This window comes from Hemicordylus capensis, chromosome 5, assembly GCF_027244095.1.
Source record: "Hemicordylus capensis ecotype Gifberg chromosome 5, rHemCap1.1.pri, whole genome shotgun sequence".
NCBI classification, from domain to species: Eukaryota; Metazoa; Chordata; class Lepidosauria; order Squamata; family Cordylidae; genus Hemicordylus; species Hemicordylus capensis.
In genome coordinates this window covers 84,913,261-84,933,450 of record NC_069661.1, presented here as the reverse complement: position 1 = coordinate 84,933,450, position 20,190 = coordinate 84,913,261, and the positions used below count along the sequence as shown (strand labels likewise).

Genomic DNA, 20,190 nt, shown 5'->3' with positions numbered 1-20,190 from the left:
CGGTTCGGGCACACCACTATTGGAGACAGGACTATAGTTGTTTAACTCTGAGGGACCCAATACAGGCTTCTTCAGAAGAGGTCTAATAATTGCATCCTTGAAACAAGGAGGCATCCTGCACTCCCTCAGATACGCATTTAAAATCTCTACCAGGCCTTCTATGACAACCCCTCTGGCTGACAGTATAAGTCAAGTCGGATAAGGGTGGAGAGAACAGGTGGTAGGCCTGTTCCATTCCTACCATTCCAATCAGTTTGTCCACATCCACAGTTGTCACAAATTGAAACTGATCCAGCCTAACCACATAAGAGGAGGCACTGGACATCTCCACATCAGACACTGCAGTAACTGTGGGATCTGAATCAAAGTCAGCCCGAATATGGGCTGACTTATATTCCATGCCTCTCCAAACTCTATGCCTCTCTATCCCTTATTCCATGCCACTCCAAACTGCATCCATACTTGATTAGCTTACAGAGGCTCCATTGCTACTAATGACTGCGCAATGCCACAGTGATAAGCCTTCTATTGGAAATAATGAGAGGTTTCTTCATACAGCAGTGGTGCAATTGTTAGTAGCAACAGGGCCTCTGCAAGCTCATTAGCAGCATGGATGTGGTTTGGAATGACATGGAATAAGCATGCACACCTTGCACCTGGATTGGCAGGGCACTGCACTGTATGTAATACCTCCAGTTTTGTTAAACCACAATTACCCATGAGGTCTGGATTGTGAAACTGTGGCTTTAGCAATGCCTACAGATGACAATATCAAGTCTTCAAGTAGTACTGCCTTGGAAGAGGGCAAAAGAGGGAGCGGATACACAGATACACTGTTCATTCCTGGTTGAACAAGCCTTAGTTTGTTGGACTAGGATAGTAACTTCTAAACTGTACCTCAGCCTTTTGCTGTAATAACCTTGTTAAAGGATCAAGAGCAAAAGTTTTTCAATTACTAACTAATGATGATATCACTTTGGATATATACAGTTTACCTATTATCTTCACCTTTGCAGCATTTACAACTTATAGAACCTATTCACAATAAAATAGCCAAGACAGTTAAGTGAATCTTGCTTTATAAGAACCTGGCAGTTGCATGCAGAAAACTATATATATATATATCATGCTATAGTAGCTGTACCCAAATCCAGTGTTAGTAATTCAATATCCTGTTTCACAGAATAATGGAGTGAGTCGGAGTGAGAGAAGTCGCCTTGACAGAGGGAAATAACATGACATGAAAATAATAGCTTGTTGCCTGAAAAGTGATTATTTTTCTTTAAATGAAGGAAGTATGCACCAACAATGTTAACGGGTGCTAAGTTGAGAACTAATTTTTATTCTAAATGAAGAAAGTATCATTAAAATGGCAGGGAACTGCAACAGGGGAGACATGGTAGAGAGTTCTGTGTCATTTTGAAAAAATGTTCTTTGTCCACCAGCTAGATTAACTTAGTCAAGCAGGAGGTTTTTACACAGGGGCAGAGCTAAAATAGAGTGGACAGGTTCCAAGAACCTGAGCCACCCAGCTCCTGGGGGCTGCCTGGCTTGCCCCTACCCCCCACCCCCACCCCCCGAGCGCCAGCAGTCCTCATTTCCCAGCCATGTTTATTGCCAGCTACACCTGCTTTGCTTGTCCTCTCCACATGCACCCAGCAATGGGCATGACTGGGAAATGAGCTCCAGGGGGCTTTGGTGGCCCTTCCAGGACTCTGGCCACACCCCCTGCATGCGATGTCACACACAAGGAAGCCCGGGAAGGCCCACATGGGAATCCCGGAGCTCATTTCCAAGCTGGTGCTTCGTTGCTGGCTGTGTGTGTTTTTCCTTTCTCTCACTTGAACTTGAGGGAGTGAAAGGAAAAACACACAGCTGGCAATGAAGCATTAGGTGGGAAACGAGTTCTGGAACGCCTGCACAGAGCTTCTGGAGCTCTGGCCATGCCCCTTTGCATGTGATGTCATACCCAGGGGTACTGTTGGGGGGGTGTGTGCAAAAAAAAAAAAAGCCAGCAGGGCCATGGGAAGGGGGTGGGGCAAAACATGCCCTTGCTCTCTTGGCTACACCACTGCTTTTACATACCTTGGTTGTAAAAGCTAAAGTTGCATTCACATCTGGAAATGCAACTAGGGCTAAATGCTAATAATCTGAATTACTTTCAATGGGATGCATATGAGGACATGCATATCCTTCCACATTCTCAGGCTGAGTATCTGGATGTGCTTCTCACTGAATGTTATGTACTAGAGATAGGCAAAATTTGCACTCAGTTGCACATTTTGACGCACATTCAGCTTAAGGCACAGTTCATTGTCCAGTATGTTATAGGTGCATGGAAGCTTGAACTTTGGTTTGCTTAGCTGAACTAGGTAGGACACCTGATTGATTGATTGATTGATTGACTGCCTGTCTATACAATGCAGATTTGGCACCAGGTCAATGTGCTGCCCCCATAAAAAATTTGCATCCCCAAATACTCAATGAAAAGACAACATATTATGATGCCCATAAAAATCAACTCCATCCACCATTTCATCAGCTCAGGACAAAGACACCGGCAACCTATAGCAGTGCTATATTCTTTATGCCTACAGTTCCCATAGCTTTCAAAGGCTATGGGAAATGGAGAGGGAGGGAAGAAGAGTCCCAGGTCCTAAACTCTTACTCCTGGGGTTCAAAAGCTCCTAAGTACAGGAAAGGACATTTATTTACTTAAAGATCTATAAGCAACCTTTCTGCCCTAAATTGGGCATCAAGCAAATCATAGCAAAAATACACCATAGTACAAATAAAACTCAACACTATATAACACACTGTAATACTTTCACATTTAAATATTACAATTATTGAAGTCAGTATTGACTCAGATAGTATTGCCTAATTCATTATTTGTAGACTTAGTACAATGTAACATAAGGTTTGACATATCCCAGATGCCAGGAAGCCATGATGCACCGAAATTTGACTGTGTTGCCTAGGCTAGGATATTCAGAGGCAGAGTTACATAAGAAAATCTTTATTTGTCCCAGACAACCCCATTTCTGTTCCAAATAAGCTACTTGTAATGGGGATAAAGAGAAGTGCATTCACCCTCCCCTTTTATAACATCCATCTCTAAATCTATAATTTTGTCAAGTGTCCATTGTCTAGCTCTTATAACTGCCCTTTGGGGAGCTAGCCCTTTAAATTTTGGTGCTGGCTCTCAGATCCAAAGAAAATTTGTCAAGGTTTCATGTAACAACCTGAACTATATTATACATTTTAAAGTTACTGAGGACATTTTAAACAATGTGATCAAAACCAAATTTGGCATAAAGCACACCTCAAGCTAGCTGGCATATGTACAAAAGGGCACTTATAAGAAACCTTCCATTTGATAATATTTTGTCATTCTACAAAAATGAAGATCTTCCAGCCTCCATATCCTTCATCAGCTTTAAGCACTGGGATGTGGTTTCCTCAAAAGCAAAACACTCATTAGGTTACTTGTCTGACACAAGCAGATCTTGAACCAATTTAGCAAGCATGAGTTATAATTGACTTGGAAAGGAATTATTCGCGTTTATGAGCCTCCTCAGATGTGTAGCCAAAGGGACCATTTACAAATTTTTCAGCCAAGTCAGATATACAAATTCAATATCTAGCACTCAGGAAAATTATAGCATGTGGATTTATGGCATTTCCCCAAGTACTTCGGTTTCCACAAATTAATGAATGGAGTAAACAATTCCAAATATGCACATATACATGTCAGATGAAATATTTAAAATTATTCTTGCTTTCATTGTCTAATACTAACCTTGCTTTAACAACTCTGTCTGTTTCTAATTGCCACAACAGACTACACAGAGCTAGTCTAACACAGAGCAAAAATAGACTTTAGTTCCATTATACATGATTTGGAATCACAAACCAACAGCAATTTTAAGAAACAAAATGTGTGTCTTCTACTACAGTACGAAACACATTTTCTTGAACTTTTCAGAGGAACTGTTCTCAAGTAAGTATGAGCAGGACACCCTAGTAGTCACACAGGCAAATCTTATGTACATTCACTCAAAAGTCACACCAAATGTAATTTATTCTAGGATTAGAGCCGTAGGCATACACTCAGTGTACTGTTTGCAGTGTGACATATTGGATTGACACTGTTTAATTCACAAGGGGGACACTGACATGACTTACTGGGCAGATGGGGGAAAGGCTACTCAAACCTTGCCTTCCCCCCAGATGATCATTGGTAGCATGGCGGGAGCACAGAGCATGCTCCCACACGATCAGCCCTGCTCTGTGCAGAGTGGAGCAGGATGGATTGATCTGAGACCAGGACTCGTTGATCTGACCTCCGTGAATCCCACAATGCAGCACGTGACATGCATGCTGCATTGGGGGATTCTACCAAGAGATGGGCACTCTAGGCACCCTTCGCTGTGTGCAGCCAGGCTGGAAGCAGCCCTTTGCTCAGACATAAGCAAGTATTCGGGGGTAAGGGAGCACTTGCTCCCTTAACCTTGGCTAACAGCTGGGCTTAAAAGCCATGATAAGCGCTGCTGGCCTGTCAGGATCAGGCCCGGTCGAACATCTGTAGAAATTTAGCAGAAATCTAGCAGAATCACCGATTCTCAGCAGTTCTCATGTGCAGCCTAACTTGGGCTGAGCATCCATAGCCCGAGTTAAGTTGTGCATGAGAACAGCCTCAAGGAGTGCTTACCATTATTATAATCACCTGGCTGGTAAAGACATTTCTTATATTGATCATGTCTAGTCTAACCATGAATCTAGAAATTCCACACATATCTAAATCTACATACAGACAGCAACAAAGCCACCAGTAAATGGAAAGCCCACTCAGCGAACCATGTGTAGAAATTGCTACTGTTTTTATTTTTAAAAATATTGCTACTGTTTTTATTAAAAATATATTTTAAAAGAAAAATAATTTCTTAACAAAATGCTCCTCAAACTGGGCAAAATCAACACAGTTACAAATAAATAAATGTGCCTGAAGTATCTACATCTGGCAGGCGATGTTCAGCAGAATTTGTTCATGCACTCACCTCTGAAGTCTGTGAAGCATGAGTTTTTAGCTCTCTGGGTAAGATAAAATGAACAGGAATTCAGTACCCTTATTGTAGTGCAACTACAATTTGTACTGTGTGTGTGTGTCACACACACAATACCCCACATACTGGGATGTGCAGCTGTTAAAAATTGGTGGGAAGAGATCTAAGCAACATTCTGTCAGGTATGATATTTGTTAGATGGGAATTACTTTCTCCAAGTATTCAAACCATGCTGTACAATTGCTGAGTCAATACAAATCTCTCCTCTTCAAATCTCTAGTCCACATGTGTTAATGCTGCATGGACAATAATTTTGCAAGTTCCAGGGGCACCTCACTACAAGTATAACAAGTCCGTTTCCACATATCTGTAGCATTTGAATTTCCAAGCTTAAAATAAAATAAAAATTAGACGGCTGTGCATCCTCCATTCCCAATCATTGGAGCACATGACTTTCACAATGGGCCAGCACTAAGACTAGCCCTTACACTATTACTTGGAGATGGAGGATACAAAAGCTATGGATTCTGCGCATAGCCAGCGTATGGAAAGACTTCAAGATTATAACTTCAATTCTGAAACCAGCTAAGTTTCACATTATCTCTGAACTACCCATAACATCTCTGTTTAAATTTCTAAGCTAGGGCTATGATATGAAAACACAAAAGGCTAAAGCTAAAAACATTTGGATTTAGTCAGTAACTGCTGGTCTGGGAAACTGCACACAAAGAATGTACCAGTCCATGACTCCAAAAACATTGAGAAACACTGGTCTAGAGTATGCAAATCTCTTCCCACCACTGTGTGACACCAAGTTAAGGCTCTTGATGAGTTTCTAAATAATCCAGCTCCTAATTTTCAACATCAAATGGAGGTTCAACTTTTACCAAATTAATCTAATTCATAATTAATTTCCACTTTATTTAGAAATCATGGCTGACATCCAGCACAGTAACTAGGAGCTACACCCTAGCAGAAAGATTGATTCGGAGCTCAGCCATTGTGTTGCTAAGCAGCAGAGAGCAGTTGCAAGGGGATGAGAGTCAACTTTCACTGTTCTAGCCCTTTTTGGCTTCCAGGAATACTTTCCTGAGGATCACATAGATTCGAGACCTCATGTGACATCTTTAGATGGCTTGTATGGTTTAATGTTAAAACTCAAACAAAAGTTTAAAGTTGTCATTTTGTGGCTGTGCTTTGAAATAATAGTGCTCTCTACCCAAGAAGCATAGTCACCTCTTGTCTAAATCTTTAACCTGTTGTCTAAATCTTAAAAATAAACAGGGGTATAACGTATGGCCCCTTTTTGTTGCAGTGCTTTGAACACAAATCCCCTATCCCCCCTCGAAAAAGGGGGGGATACATATAGTTAAAATTGGAGGGGGGGTGTCCTGTGCCTTTAAATTTGAGATTGGCACAGTTCCTGCATGAAAATACAGCAATGGGCAAAGCTGAAGTTGCTGATTGCTTGGATGTTGTGCAATCTCTTAAAAGCCCAGGAAGTTTCCCCAGTCAAACGTCATATATGTAACCTCAATACATATTTCATTAAACCCTTGGTGGGGCCATGCATGCTTGTACAAAAACCATTCAGTTTGGTTGAAAACATTAAATGTGCATCTTATTCTCTTCAAGATTGATTCAGCAGCCCCTTTTTCATTTTCTGTCCAAGTAATCACTTTGCTTTTTGCTGTTCCTTCTAACTGCCCAATTACAGTTTCTCTCCTCTCCTCTCTGCCTCTTTAGCAGATCATATAATCTGAATAGGGAGTGAAAATTTGTTTCAAATTCTGCCAGCTGGACAGCATTATGTGGATTGAGAAGAGGCAGTCCTGTTCCATTTCCAAACACACTTATTCTTTATACATTTATTTATAAAACAATTCAACTTCATATATTGAATGCCAGTGCTTAGGCTTCTCTGCCTTAATCCTTTTCACACTCACCAACAACCCAATAACCCTTTGCTTTATTTAAAAAATCCAAGATTTCTGTTCTACCAGCCAATCAGGGATCATACTGATCGAATGAAGAAAACAATGGGAGGAGGGTTCTTAGTAGAGAGTATCTTTATTTCAAAGCACTGCAGCAGCAGCAAAAGGCTGCCCCATTTGTTAAGAAGTTTACATTGACTGCTGTATAATTCCACCACTTTTGCTCCATATAAAGAATGAGCTGGAAAAGAAATGAGGGTTTTAAAAATATATCTTTTTAAATATATATATATCTTTGGTTAAATTGTGTTCCCTTCCACTACTTCATGCTAGTGGGGATTGGGAGATGTTGAAGGTGAATGGCTACTAAGACAAATCAAAAGATCTGGACCCTAGTTATGCATGTATGTCATAACACAATTTGGAGGTGGGGTGGGCTTGCCTCAAAAACACTTTACAATGTGGCATTGAAGGGCTATCATGAGAGGAAAACAAAGTCCCTTGGGCTCATGGAATTACTTCCACAATTCTTTGGATCCTGGCCATAAGCTTTTGAGATGAAATAAGCCTCAAAGAAAATACTCACAATGGCAATACTTTAAAAGAGAGAGCAAGAAAACATAAAGGCTATATAAGCAAACTCTTCTGGATGAAAAAAATTGACTTGTGTATGTTTGTCTACATTGCACAGAATCACCACAGAAAATGAATCAGAGTACGTTCTCATAATTAACTAATAATACATCATTGAAAGTTGCAAATTATTTTTAATGTTATTAAAAATAAAAATAATGTAATTTGCTAGTCTAATTCTGTAGACTAGCAAAAAAAGAAGGCATTTTGCTTAATTATATAATCACATGGCAAAAAAACCAACACCCTCATTCCTTTTAGCATGGTGAGGCGGCTTATTAAACTCAACATAATTTCACGTAATTTATAACTCATAGTTATAAATTATGTGAAATCACAAATGATTGCCTTGCCTGAAGTAATGTTAGCTGTGGCAACTTTTGACTGCATATTATTTACTATTTTGGATTTCAAAAAATTAAAATGGCTGATTATGACTTATCTGCATAATATCCTAATCCTAAAACATCTTAGAAATCCCATTAATGCAGTCAAAATTAAAGCCTGTTATTATGTTTAATTTCAATAGGAGATAATGTTGTATTCTTTCTAGTATTCATTTGTTTTGTGTTGTTGAGAAGTTTGTCACAGTCGGGATCCTGTAGAGAGGGGGAAGGAGTCAGAAAGGGAAAGGGAGGGAAAGGAGAAGGAACAAGTGGAGTTGTTTCTGAATAAACCTTTAGTTAAATCTGCATAAGATGTCTTTGTGTCCATAAGGGAAGCAGCTATAAAACAGAGAGTTAAACATGTGCTTAACATATAGCAATTAATGGAACCTAAGACCATGTCCAGTATAAGTTGCTTCGAAGTGACTCTGGTTGGGATTGCATTCCCAGTTACAAGGTTATTCAAACAACTGGGCATGGAGGAGGCTATTCAAACAACTGGGCGTGGGGAGGCTTTGCCAACTTGCCTTCCTCCCAGACAAGCACCAGAGGCCGGGACAATGTGTCCCAGCCTCCGGATACCCCACAATGCATGATGCTCATCACATGGGGCACTGAGGTAATCTCCTAGGAGTCAGGCGCTCTCGGCACCCGACTCTGTACATGCTCAGGCAGCAAGCAGCCCACGCACCCAGTTGACCCTGGCACTGGGGTTAAGGGTGTGCTTGTGCCCTTAACCCTGGCTAAAAGACCAGGGTTAAAGGCAGGGTTAGATGGGCGGGCAGCACTGAGATCGGCACGGATCCCAGCGCTGCACATGAGCAGCCTAGCCCAGGCTGGGCTACCCTAGCCTGGGCTAGGCTGCTCGTGTGAATAGCCTTTAAGTGTTGTATTCAAAGAAAACTAGTCATTACTAACTTACATCAAAATTAACGGGACTTCATAGGAACATAGGAAACTGCCATATACTGAGTCAGACTATTGGTCTATCTAGCTCAGTATTGTCTTCACAGATTGGCAGCGGCTACTCCAAGGTTGCAGGCAGGAATCTCTCTCAGCCCTATCTTGGAGATGCTGCCAGGGAGGGAACTTGAAACTTTATGCTCTTCCCAGAGCAGCTCCATCCCCTCAGGGGAATATCTTACAGTACTCACACATCGTCTCCCATTCATATGCAACCAGGGCAGACCCTGCTTAGCTATGGGGACAAGTCATGCTTGCTACCACAAGACTAGCTCTCCTCTCCAAACTTCAGTTAGTCACAACTAACTTTTCTAATTAACTTCAAGGGTATTTCAAGTTGGTCATGACAAACTTTCTTTAGATACAATCCTAAAGCTCCAGTTATGCAAGTTGAAGTTCTAGTGGGAATTAACACTCAAAATTTTTTAAAATAAATTTATTTGGTTAACTGGTTTAAAGTGTTAAAACCATTATAACTGATTGTTAATGTTGGAGTAATCCAATTAAGCATGTACACGTTTCATTCAAATCAATGGAACTTCAATGTACATAACTACAGGCATTATTACAACCTTTAAAAAAAAATCTAATATTTACTTTTAAGTATAATTTTTAACCTAGAACACTTGCAGCACTATTTTGACTTGAGCAACCTCCAAGTATGCACAATTTCATCACTGTTAATGTAAGTGTTATATCACCAGTAAATACTAAAGTTGGCATTCTTCTCATCATAACAGCCTTAAAACAAATTTCCAAAAAAGTAGACTATTTGCTGGTCCCTTACATAGAAAACAATCATCATCTTCAAGAGGTCTTAAGAGCAGATATAGGCTGGTCAGCTAAACTGATCAATTTAATATTTAAAGAAAGGATATTTCCATATCCGTCAAAGTACAGGCTAAATCGTTAAGTACTAAAATCTGCCATAATCAGAAAAATGTCTGTTTCCATTTTCATCCATTCACTGACAACAGAAATCAGATTTCAAAACAAAAAGGTAAAAATGATAAAGCTGCATAGTAAGTTATCTGACAGTGATAACACAGGCAGAGGGGTGACTGTCATAAAATAGCCAAATGGCTTTTTCCACCTCCACCAAGGTTACTTTACTGATGATGTACTCAATAATATGATAATGCATTTAACCACTTTCCTTGCATCAGACTCCGATCTTATCGCAAATCCAAACAGCCTTGTTTAACTACCCTGGCCTTTCAGCATTTTCCTGAACAAAGATAATTAAGAAGATGTACTGCACCCCCACCCCCAGCTATCACAGGAATTGAAAGGAAAATAAACTTTTAAGAGCAGCCAGGTGTCTTTCGCAGTAATGTGCAATGTTTAAGTACGGGGCAAAATTAATGAAATAATAGTTAAATAATGGTTAAATAATTATCAAAGGTTAACAATGTTTACTTTGTTACATAAGGCAATTTTGTTTTAGTTAAAAAGAAAAAGCATTAAATGTGTTCCATACAACATTTTACTCTTCCCTCCCATCCACCCTCACTTTAGAAACAGTTTAGAAAGGGGTGTGTTCTGCAAAATTTAACATAAACAATCCAGAATGAGATTTCTATAGATTTGTCCATGGGTCCTTTTAATAAATAGTTCATTTTAGAACTGTGAAATTTGTGGGATGTTACATATTTTGTTATTTCTGAAGTGTAAAATGGAGCTCTCTGCAAAGGATTTGCAATTAACACTTCTCACCTTATTAGTAAATACATTTTTATTTCTAAACTTAATCTACATGAAATGGTTACTCTTTTTTCCACCAATACATTTATTAGACTTAAACTGTATACTCATAATACAAAGATTAATCAGCGCTAAAATATTATTTCTTCCTAAAGCAGAGAGTATATATTACTATAGCTTAACCCTGGCTTTCTGTTCATCACAATCCTCCTCTTATAAGTTCACATCTTGTGTACAAACGAACAGCATACAAAACATACTTAGCTAATAGATGAAATATATAATTCTTTTGCCATTACTAAGGAAGTACCAAACTTTCAAATATATTCATTTTTAAATTCTAAAAGAAAATCTGCCTTTTACACAAGCCCAGCACCCACACACACACCAGGTCCACAGTACTTAACTAAAGTCTAATTATGAGTCAGGCTTTATACAGTATAGCCACAAATCAGAGAGCCACATGACTGATGTCACACTCTGCTGGGTTTGTGACTTAATAATTTTCTATCAATCTTTATTTACAGCTCCCAAACACTATTAATATCACCAAATATTATCAAAGTCAGATAATTTTAAAAAAAAAAAAACTTCAAGTACAAAAAACAGCTCAATAACAATTACTGAGTTAATTGACAATTAAATTATCAGTCTAATTAAAAACAATAAAAGAAATATTAAAACTACCGGTACAGAAAATATAAAACTACAAGGAATTCCCAATCCCAATTCCTTGCATATAAATAAATGCTATTTTCTCTTTTTTCAACATAGCAAACATGCTTACTGAATTAATATCTGAGAGTTAGTCAATAATCATATGGATTTCTCAGTATCTAGCCAAGCTGTCTTCCCTTCTCAAATAGTAGCTCCCTAATCTTTGGAGAGCTATTTATGAAACTCAGAGAGTTGTTTGATGTGCAAAGGAATTAAAAAAAAAAAAATGACAGATATGTTAAAAGCTCTAAATGGAAGCGAATATTGTAAGAGATATTTATCAGACAGGAATTAAGAATGTTAAATGTAGTTTATACGAATTATGTTATTCCTCCACAAATATAATAAATTTAACATATAAAATTTAAATTGGGAGTAAGATATTGCCATATACATGTATAAGATTAGAAAATGAAGCTGCAGAACACTGATAAAAATAGTGATTCACATATTTTATCATTCTATCTCTAATCAAATTTTCTTAGATGCTCAGACTCTTGACCCTCCAGCATGACATCCCACTGAAACTGTGAATCAGCTACTAACTCCCTTATCTGATATATTTTATTTTGAAATGAATACCATCAAAATCAGTGAGATTGTATCCATTTAAGATATGCAAAAATAATTTGACCCGTTTGAACCTTGTAAGTGAACCGTACTTATAATACTACTAAGAGAACTGCCTCCTTTGTCTGAACCCTCCTGCCTATTAAGATCATCTGGGGAGGCTGGTTACGGCTAATACCAGCACATTGGTGGCTACTTGGGTTTTGGAATGCACTCCCTGTTAAAATCAGAGTTTTTCCATTTTTGGCTGCTTTTAAAAAGACCCTTAAGACACACCTGTTTTCTCAGGCTTTTAATTAATGTTAATTGATTTTATATCACAATTGCTTTAATCCTTTTATCTGTTTTTATATTGTATTTTAACTTATGTACACCGCCTAGGGATGCACATTTCAGGTAATAAATAATAAATAAATAATACCATCCTAGCTGTGGAATTAGGATTCAGAATTAAAGCTCCACCCACCTCACATGACCCAAGCAAGGTGTTCAAGAGATTGTTTCTCTTTTTAGCTGTCAGGGTTGTACTGAAAAACTTCCATATTGGCATGATGACCCCAGAAAATATCAATTGCAAAAAAAATGAGACAACATCCTTTACTGGACACATTTTTGCTGGTGAAAGCATATGCAATCTTCCAAGCTACACTGCTCAAAATGAAGAGCTGCTTTTGCAAATCCCTTAAGAGAAACACAGGAGTTAATATTGCCTACTGTGAACATATATGCCTATTCTGCAGTACTGCACTTACAATTCTGAATAGAATGCATTAGCAAAAGGGGGTGGGAGTGGACTGCTTTCCAATCATTTACAACTATCTTTGCAACCTATTAAACCTCTGGACAGTTTAATGCATGAGATGTTTCCCAAAGGATAAAAGATTTACTGTTACTTCATGTACTTATATGTTAATAAGTAATGAATATTTAAAAGGTTAATTAATTTTGTTTTGAATACCGTAAATATTTATAATCCAACTATTGAATTAGTTCAATTCAGTTTCCCAGTCTTAGAAAAGGGCTTTTAGGGCTTTCACCTAAATGGGTTTGAGGATCAAATTTCTTGACAAATGAAGATAACCAATATTTCACAACAAGAAATGTTTACGTTTACAGCAGAGGTTGAAATTTAGGATATTTATGCTTGGTGCAGATTTCTTCTTGTAGAAAATATTAATTGTCCTAGGGTATGGAGTTAATTTTAAAAGCACTGGGCTCTTGCACTGTCCTCATTCATTTCACTGGGCCTATAGAGATGTCACTACAACTTTATATAGATTGTGCTTATTAAGACAGTTTTGCAGTGGGAGGGGAAACAAAGTTCCAAAGTTCTCATTCAGAACAAATGAAATCAGGTATCACGTTCTCTATATTCTGCATCAGAATTCATTTCTAGAAAGACTGGCCAGCTTAACTAAATTTGTTATTTTATATTGTTTAGTTTTTTAAAAAAGTTATAAACAAAATGCATAAGTCTTGCTACATCATTTGAAATGCAGTTCACCAAAAGCAAAAATACAGCTCTGAATGGACTCTTTAATTTGGGTCGTTTTACGTTACTTGTAGTAGTGATAGGTACTTAGGAACCGTTCTCTTATAGATCTTCTAAAAAACTGAATACCTGGTATAATGCATGTAATCTGTCATAAAGTGTTAACTGTATTTAGACAGCTACTGTTGCTTCATAAGATAAATTCATTTCACATTAAACTGAAATTACTTTGAGCTTATATGTCCAAAAAAGAAGGAAACAAAAACTTCCAAGACAATAATCAGAAAAACAAAAATAAACATGTCTAGATTCCACTCCCCATCCCCCATGGATAATTGTTTATAGACATTTGTAGAGTGAACTAAATTCTTTAAAAGTAATTTCAACTTGTGTTTTCTATACGTATCTGAAAAGGAAACTGTACTATACAACAATTAGCTCAATCATCATTCCACACTTTACTTTTGATGTATATACATATCAAAAATTTAGATAAAAATCTTCATTATTGGGTTTGTTTCCCACATTTTTATTACCTACGTTTTTAGGAAGGCTGACAAAGCAGATCACCTTTCTCAATGTATCTTTTCAGAAAATTACATCTGGATGTATTAAAAATGCACAGTGATTTTTAAAATGTGTAAAAATTGAAGAGGGCAGGCCACCCAATGGTTTTAAGAAGCAATTACATTAACATTAGGACTAATATGCAAATTTACTAACTCACCTTCCTAGTAGTAGTCTGTAAAAAGATCAAAAGGTAACACTGATTTCATTCCATCAGGCAATCTATACATGGCATCCTACTCTAAATACACCACTAAGTTTTCTAGTTCTTGGCAACTTTACTCACTAATCTTAGGTTGGGTTTTTTTTGGGGAGGCGGCTTAAAAATACCTCAGTGGCAAGATTACTCCCCACTCTTTAGCTCCATTGTTCTCCACCTTCAAAATTCCTAAACAGGTCAGTAACAGAGCAGTCCTTGCCTGAAGGTCCACAAAGTGTATCTCTAACCCCAAGTATTCCATCCTGAACTGAGCAAAAGGGTTTTTTTGAGACTGATGCCCAGAAAACAGAAACAAAGTTAACAAAAAACAGCTGTCCAGGTTTTATTTGGTGAGGTAGACTAGTATCCCATCAAAGTTTCAAAGGTTTTCCCCACCCTCATTTTGAAATCAGCTTGAGGTATCAAATGTGTTCAGGAGAGGTAGAGGGAACTGATTAATAACATGACTTAAAACTTGCTCAAAATATTACTATATTATGTACAACAAAGACAGAGTTTTAAAGATATAAATGCTATACCAGTATGGACCATACATTGAAGCAAGCAAAATGATTGTCCAAATAAACAGAATTCTGTTCTACTCTTCCTTTAAAGTATTTCCAACAGTTCTTAAAGACTCCATTAAACAATAAGCAAACGGTGGTCTCTGGATGCTTCGCTCAAGCATTTAAAGTTGGAGAACAAAAGGTTTATTTTAAAAACCAAAACCTTGGCTTGTACAACTCCAGACATGAATCTGCTTTCAATTACTGAAAGTATTTCCACTTCAGTGGAAAGGGATCAAATCTTCAACTACACCATCTTTAGGCAATGAATTTGATTATATTAAGCTTTAAGCATATAGAATGACTTTGTGACACAGTAATATATTCTGTATATATCATGTATTAGTCATATGAGAGAAAAGGAGCTAGAATTATAAATGAAAAGCACTTGGATTTGTGGCTGTTTACAGCAACAGTGATATGCCTTATTTTTTCCAGATACCGTAATAAATGTCAAAGAGTAATCCTGAGTTTACAGGCAACATTTAACAATTATTTCTAAATCAATCCAGTCTGCTTTCTTACTGTTTTAAGCTACACTACGTTTGCAGTTATAAAGTTAGATCTGTCTTTATGGACTTTGTTTTTCAAAAAAAAGCCGTCTGCTAACCATTGCCATACATGAGGCATGTTATTCTCACAAGCGGGTGATTCCATCCATAATTAGAAATATTTTATGCACTGCCCTTTAAGAATGCCACGGCAGATTTGCACTAATCAAGTCCAAAAGCCTGGAGGAACGCTGTGCAAAATCTTAGCTACATCAAAAAGAGAGGATGCCAAAACGTGGTACTCCTGAGGCTTAAAAGGAATTATTGTGAAATCCAATCACAACATCTTGCAATAGAATCACATCCTCGCTCAGGAATGCACCGCATTTTAAACTGTTGGAGGGACAATAGCCCCGCGAGTCACCGCATCTGGCAGCTCGAGCGATCTGCGAAGTTAAGCCTGCGTCTTTTCTATTCAGCCTCTCAGGGGTTAAAAAAAAGCCACCTCGTTTCCAACGCTAATCTTGCCTCTGCACCGATTCCAGGAGAAGCAGAGCCTCCTCCCATTCCAACACCGCACCGGAGCGAACACACCGAAACGGGGGGCGGGGGGAGCAAATCCACGACATTTACCTATAGCAGCAGCAGCAGCAGCAGCAGCAGCGCTAGCGGGTCTGCTCGAAATGTTTCAAGGGGCTCCACTTGAGGTGAGGAAGCGCACCACTTTATCCTGGCTCGGCAGGAAGGTCAAAAGGGTCCGGTCACCCACCTTTCCGTGGCGATGCCGCTGTCTGGCTGTGACGAGCAGAGCGCAGCGCTTCCAAGTTGAATCCGTCTCGAATGTATCATGTTACCGAGCCGGGCTTTCTCTTCAGGCACAGAACAGCAATCAGACATGATAGGCTGAGGCTCCTCTGTTTACACCCAGGCAAGGGAGGGGGGCGGGCTAGGCATCGCTTAACCCTTGCCGGACCACGACTCGCCGGACCCTGCCCGTCCCCGCGCCTCCTCGGGCGATGCCGAGCGCACTCCCGAGGGCCTCCGTCTCACGCCTGCCGCCCGGTCGCCCCTGCTCTGCACGTCCGTCGCCCGAGCGGCTTTTGCCAAGCTACGCGCGCACACAGGCAGCCCACCCCGGGCGGCTCGGGGAGTGACGCTGACGGGCCGCCCGCCGCATCAAGAGCGCAGCTTTCCCACCGACACGGTCCGCCTGCGAGGTCTTGAAAGGAGTTCTGCAGCCACGCCGGCCTCCGGTTGGGCGCGTGGGCTCCTGAGCGGGAGTTCGCCTTGTCCACGCCTGACGGTGAAGAGCTCGGCTCACTCCGAGCGCTTCATTTCTCGACTGGCAGGAAAGAAGGCGCTGCTTTCTCCTGACAGGCTGCTGCAAGGGGCGAAGGCTGCTCTCCTCTCCCCCTTGCGTGCCTGGGAGAACTCCCTGAAACGGGGGCTACTATGGCACATGGCACGCACAGTTCCTTGCTTTCCAAAGGCGCCTCTGGGCTGCGCGCAGCCTTCTTCCCGGCGAGCCAGAGCCAGCCGTGACGAGACGCGATGAACACACAAGCAAGTGCCGAGCATCCACCTGGTCCAGCAGCATTTGCACAGGGCCAACTGCTATGAAGTCCTCCTAAGTTTTGCAGTGGGGGGAGGCTGAGGGGCTGCGCGGAGCGAAAGGATGGGCCTTTTTGTCAGACAGACGCACACCATGCATCGTCGCATTCATGGCACCAATCTCTTTCTATTGGGAAGGCAGTTCTTACAAACGGGAATGCTCGATGCGAGCACATTGGCCTCGATCCACAGAACATCTTCTGCATGCACAGTAGTTATTTTCCTTATGCAAGCTACTTGCAGAAAAATTTTAAGTCCACAAACTCAAGCTACAGCCACATAATGTCTTTACGGCATGCAGGATTCCATTCCATACAGCATGTCATACATTTCACATTTCATCATAGCCTGTGCAACTACATATGAAAGGTAGCCCCCCCACCAGCGCCCCCCCTCTCCACCAACTTGTGGCCCTCTGGCTCACAGCCATGGTTTTATCAAAAGAATCCTCAGTTCCACTATTCACATATGATTCCCAGATGATTTTTTTTAAAGATTCAGATTTTTAAAAATAATTTTTAAAAAGAGGATATTGAATGTACAGTCACAGTACTGCTGTTTTCTGCTGTCCGTTGATGAAGCCCAGCTTCATCAAAGCGTTGCCACTGACTCTAATGGGTACGGACCGCACCCCATGTGTGCAGAGTGCATCAACCTGTACTGGGCTCCCACCAGTCCACTCACCTGATAAGAGCCTCATGAAGGCTCTGCAGCCTGTATGGCTGAATCCTAAAAGCGAAGGAGCACAGAGAAGAAGGGCCTTGCCTTTCCCCAGGCTGTTTCTTGCTCATTGCTGCAGGCAGCTGCCATCTGGACATGCCTTCATAAATGGATTAAGGGATTGCAGCACTCTAACAATGATAAATGTATAATTGAACATTATACATTTATAATCTTTATCTACTTTTCCCTCTTATTCATGCAACAATAATGTCTCATCTCCCCCGTAACCTTCTCCATGCCTTTCCTCCTGCCAGTTCATAATGTCTCTACTACATTAGTCTTTTTTTCACCAGCTGTAATGACTTCTTGAAAGTCCACTCTCACAGAGGTTCGACACCATTTTGCCTCATGTGACCACCCCCACCACCCACCACTGTCTTTTAAAAAGAGAGTGGCATCTCTTTTTCCATTCTATATTACACAGGTTAAGCCCACTGGGCAGAGAGCGTTTTGGTTCTGTATCCTGAGCAACCTAGTACTTGGTTTGCCATTAAATAAATGTTCAACATTACTAGAATAATTTCCACACATTACAAAATCCTACCTCAACTAACTAAATAAAATTCCTTTATCAGTATTAAAGGTATAATCAAAACAATAATACCAATATTAAATTGTCTTTATCAATTAAATAAAATGCCTTTAGCAGTATTAAAGGTATCATCGAAACAATAATAAACATTGAAACAATGATACCATTAAAGGTATAATCAAAACAATAAGGTCTAAGTCCCTTTTGATGTTGAGCTGATTGGCTGTTATTTCATTTTATATATTTATTAATTCATAAATGACAAGTATACATCTCCTTACTGTTAAAAATATTCCGGTACACTTAGAAATGTGAAAATAGTCACAGACACATCAATCTATATATTTAATTCTTCGAGACACCTTGGAATGTGTGTCCCGATGCCCAGCTGATTGCCTGGGTGGTGGAGGCGCCTGATAGGCTGAAGTGCACCCAGGAGGACTGGTCGGTGGCAGGCCCGGCCACGGCGACGAGGCAGCAGCGGTGGGCCCGGCCACAGAGGCAAAGCGGCGGTGGGTCCGGCCATGGAGGCGAGGCAGCGGCGGGCCCGGCCACGGAGGTGAGGCAGCGGCGGGCCCGGCCACAGTGGCAGCATCGGCCCGGCAGAATGGGCCGGCCAGAGACTGGGCCAGAAGGTAACTGCCGGTCCCAAAGAGCTCACAGATGCTCTGTGCAGGGTCGGCTACTATTAAACTAAAAGCACCAATAAGTTGTTGCTCAGTAAATGATCATTTGCCTTAGGATGGGATTGTAGGAAGAATACAAGGGCATCTGTTTTGCATCCAGAAGGTCCTAGGTTCACATTCCTGTCTGAAACCCTGGAGAGCTGCTCCTGGTCAATGTGGACAATGCTGAGCTAGATGGACCAATGTTCTGACTCAGTATAGATCAGCTCCCTATGTTCCTAATAAGTAAATAATCAAAACCAGTCATCATATGCAAGGCAATAACCACTATACTCATCATTGTTTCCAAATAATACAGGAGTGTTAAGGAAATGTATTAGTCAATCCATGCTATGAAATTTAATGGTCAAAATTTAAATGACCCAATTATTTTAATTTGGCTATCAAGCACAGGGCAACATCCCTTTCTCTCAAGAAAAAACATGAAATTTTAATTATTTTGTTATTATTATTTTTACATTTATATCCCGCTCTTCCTCCAAGGAGCCCAGAGTGGTGTACTACATACTTGAGTTTCTCTTTCACAACAACCCTGTGAAGTAGTTTAGGCTGAGAGAGAAGTGACTGGGCCAGAGTCACCCAGCTAGTTTTATGGCTGAATGGGGATTTGAACTCGGGTCTCCCCAGTCCTAGTCCAGCACTCTAACCACTACACCATGCTGGCTCTCCAAACTATTACAAACAATTACAAACTAGATGACCAGGCACAGAGCATCTGCACCTCTAGTTCGCCGCCGCCGCCCCTCCCCCCCGCCATCCCGCCTCCCCCCGGTTCTTCCCCAGCCTTCTGGTCACTGCTTCCCACTGCCACCACTGCTGCAGTTTTCATCCTGGCCGCCTGCCTACCCTTCCTCTTTGCCCGCTGGCCAGCCAGCCACCATTCGCCGCCATTTTGTTTCCCCACTAGCTGGCCAGCTACCGCCACCATTTTCATCCCTCCCACCCATCCCTGTTGCTATCCAGCAGCTGCTCGAACTCTTGCAAGAGCTATCATGCATGGGATTAGCAACGGGTATGCCTAAGAGAAATATATATAAAGAAGATAATGAGGACCATCTCAGTTATCATGTGTGAGCCTTTGAACTCCTTAAATAATGCAAATAAATGAATGGTCTTTTTAAAGAACAACAAATCTTATTCTCTTAGTTGTGGAATAAGGTACTAACATAACAGATAAAAATCTGGAACATATACATACCCAAAACATTTATACAATTTATTTTTAAGACTGTATCATGATTTTGATGAACCATCTCCATTTTGTATAAACACTTAATACTTTCCCCACTTTTTGCAACATCTGTATAAAGGGGTTTTGTGTTGTCTGTAGTGATGAGGGCTCTCACCATG

General features: G+C 40.4%; 1 protein-coding gene across 30 annotated transcripts in view; it reads right to left on the bottom strand.

Moving 5' to 3' along the window:
* The window catches only part of TENM3 (teneurin transmembrane protein 3), a 2,371,016-nt gene that overhangs the window by 393,541 nt on the left and 1,957,285 nt on the right, over nucleotides 1-20,190 (bottom strand). Inside the window, exon 1 of one of the 30 annotated variants that reach the window (XM_053252634.1) lies at nucleotides 15,922-16,735. The exons of 28 other annotated variants lie outside the window; for them this stretch is intronic. The gene's annotated coding sequence lies outside the window, so the exon portion shown is untranslated. Of the gene's footprint in view, nucleotides 1-14,192; nucleotides 14,297-15,921; nucleotides 16,736-20,190 lie in introns of those variants that run through there. One more of the 30 variants, XM_053252635.1, reaches the window with a different exon arrangement.